The sequence below is a fragment of the Chrysochloris asiatica genome, unplaced genomic scaffold, assembly GCF_000296735.1.
Source record: "Chrysochloris asiatica unplaced genomic scaffold, ChrAsi1.0 scaffold00171, whole genome shotgun sequence".
NCBI lineage: Eukaryota > Metazoa > Chordata > Mammalia > Afrosoricida > Chrysochloridae > Chrysochloris > Chrysochloris asiatica.
Window position 1 is genome coordinate 6,143,773 of NW_006408689.1, and position 3,375 is coordinate 6,147,147.

Sequence of the window (3,375 nt, forward strand, 5' to 3'; positions counted from 1 at the left end):
AAGAAAACAGAAACAGTCGGAGTATTTCAAGAGGAAAGCTTCCAGTTCATACAAAACAACTGGGAAGGCTAGTTAATTTGCTACTAGCTGTCAGGCTCATTGTTGTAACTATTGTACCAAATCAGAGAACTGCTGTTACTACCAAGAGGACAGGAATTTGCAGAAAATGTGCCCTACCTCACAGATCCTCCATATCACTGAGGCCAGGGACATGGAGTCTGAAGTCCAGGCTTCTGCTACCACTTCTTTAAGAAGAATGACATCCATTTACCAAACTGAATCCAATGCACCTCATTGCATCCAGACTGCAAGTTGCATCCAGAACCTTAGAACAAGGGAATATAAGAAATTGTATTCCAGGCTTCTCCCAGGAGAAAGCATAAAACAGGGTTGAGTGTTAATGCTGATTATAAACCCAAACAAAGTAATTCGAAGCATAGCCCAAATGACTTTCCAAATAAATGAGGTAGCTTGAACTGCAGAATAGAGTTCATCTCTAAATCAAACCAAGGAGTGAAATTAAGGATAGGGAGACCAGTGGATTTTGAAGTCCAACAATCTTGCATTTAAATCCCAGTTTAGTCACTTACATACAAGCCTCACCATGCTTTCAGGCTTCAGTTTCTTCATCTACCAAAGATGATAATGCAAGCATTGCAGGGTTGATAGGAGAACTGAAAACAGTATGTGTGGGATAGTGAACACAGAGATTGGAATATGGAGACAGACAACAATGGTGACTTTTATTATTCCCCAGGTGGGAAGTATGGCATGTCAGCCCCTTCACCCTGCTCATATGGGAGGGTCCTTGTTCATCCACTTCACTAGATCAAGAATAAGAGTCCCCATTGCATTCGAGGAACAGACACTTATGAATGGCATTTGTTCAAACTTTATTCAACAGCCCTTGATTTAAAGCTGTTCTTTAGAGATCTTTAGATAAAAAGTGGTTTAATATACCCTCTCAGAGAGTTAGTTTCAACACATACTTTGAAGGATAAAAGAGAGGAGGCCAAAATGAGAAATAACCGCCTAAGAGCTTAATTTACAGGCTAGCTCATACCAAACTTCAAGTTTCAAAGTTGACTCCACTTCTTATTACAGCTTGTTCTGATCCTAGGGGAGGCTCAGCTTACCTCTAAACATTTTTTGAATGCTAGTCTACCTTTTCTTCCACTTGGGTTATTTCTGTTGCTAAATTATGACCCCAAAGATGCATACTTGAAACAAATGTGTTATATCTTTAAAATCACTTAGCACTGTGTATTAGGAAGATCACCAAAAAACAAAAACAAAATATCCAAATCCATTGCCATCCAGTTGATTCCAACTCATAGTGACCCTGTTGTTGTTGTTAAGTTCTGTCCAGCCAGCTCTGACTCATAATGACCCTGTATAGGGTTCCTGAGGCTTTAATCTTCTCAGAAGCAGAAAGCTCAAACCATGGATCTGTGGTTCACAATCTGATGTTTATCATATGGAGCTACTGCACTCTTCAGTGACCCTGTAGGACAGAGAACAATTATCCCATCGAGTTTCCAAGGGGTAAACCTTCACGGAAGCAGACATCTTTCTCTTGCAGAGTGGCTGATAGATTCAAACTGGCCATCTTTCAGTTAGCAACTGAGCACTTAACCAGTGTGCCACCAGAGCTCCTAGAAGGATCACAGCTGGATTTAAATCTAGGTTATGAGTGATGCTGTAGGCTAAGCAATGGCCTGCTAACCACAAGGTGGGCAGTTGAAACCCTCAGCTGTTTCTTAGAAATACTATACAGGGTTGACATGAGTCGGAACTGACTTGATGGGCATTTAACAACAAGGACAGCAGGATACTGTTTTACAGCTGTTTTTTATAGGTAACCTCTGAACCACTCTGAGCCTCATCATCCTCATTTATATAAAGAAAAAAATCCTAATTTCCTTGAAGGATTGCTGTGAAGATTAAGTGAAATTAGTAAATGATGGTAACTCAAACCAAACTCCTTGCCATTAAGTCAATTCTGACTTCTGGTGACCCTTTGTGTTACAGACTAGAATTGAATTCCATAGAGTTTTTTTTTTTTTTGTTTTTTTTTTGCTTATGTGAAGCAAATTGTGAGACTTTTCTTCTGTGGATCTGCTGGGTGGATTTGAACTCTAGGTTGTAGTTTAGTGTAAACTGTGTGCACCCTTTATTGTTGTCATTAAGTGCCTGTGTAGGGTTTCTGAGAAGAGGTTGGTGAGTTTGAACTGCTGATCTTGCAGACCTATATATGATAATGACTGTCATTTATTAAAATGTATACAACAGATGCAGTGGTATGAGCATCACTAATCTTCAGAACAGTACTATAAGGATGAATTGTCTTTAATCTATAGATAAGAGTCCTGATCTGGCTGTAGTATAAACACTGGACTGCTGGCCACCAGGTTGGTGGTTCAAAGCCACCAGACACTCCCTAGGAAACCCTATACAGGGTCCCTATGAGTCAGAACCGACTCAATGGCACACAACAACCACAATGTCTATAGATAAGGATGCTAAGGCTCAAAAAGGTAAAGTAACTTGCCCCAAATTCCATTATACTTAATATGCTGCAGAGGCAGGACTTGGACCCCTCCTGAAGAAGGACCTACCTCCTGGCCTGGCATGTGTAAATACTCAAAGAAAATGATATATTTTGCTAGCCCATTCCCCCTCATTTGATAGATCCTGAAGTGACTCAGAGTGACCTGTCAAGGAACCGAGCTGGAATTAAAACCCACATCTCCAGACTCAGAGTCTTGTATTTTTTACATTACCCTAAAATGTCTTCCTTGTGTCAAATCCCTTTCTAAGAAGACTGTAACATGAAACTCAGGCTGGACACGAGCGATCATATATACATGACAACTGCACCCTCTTCTGGTTTCTAAAAGAACTGAAAGGGGCCACCTGGCAAAAGATTGCTGTTGTTAAGTGCCATCCAGTCGGTTTTCATTCATAAAGACCTTACTACTAAAGGTTTATTTCACATATGCTTGTAAAACTTGAAATAAGGAAGACTACAGAGAAATTGAAGCATTTTAATTATGGTATTAGAGTAGAATATTTAAAGTAGCAGGGACTACCAGAAGAACAAACAAATCTGTTGGAAGAAATACAACTAGAATGCTCCATAGAATCCAGGATGGCCAGACTTTGTCTCTCATTTTCAGACATAGTATCAGGAGAGACCTGTTCCTGGAGAAGGACATCATGCTTGGTTAAATGGATGGTCAGCACAATAGAGGAAGACTGCCAACAAGATGGATTGGCACAGGGCAGCAACAACGGGCTCAAAGGTAACCACACTTGTGAAGAAGGCAAAGGACTGGGAAGTGTTCAACTCGATGGCACCTAACAACAACAAAA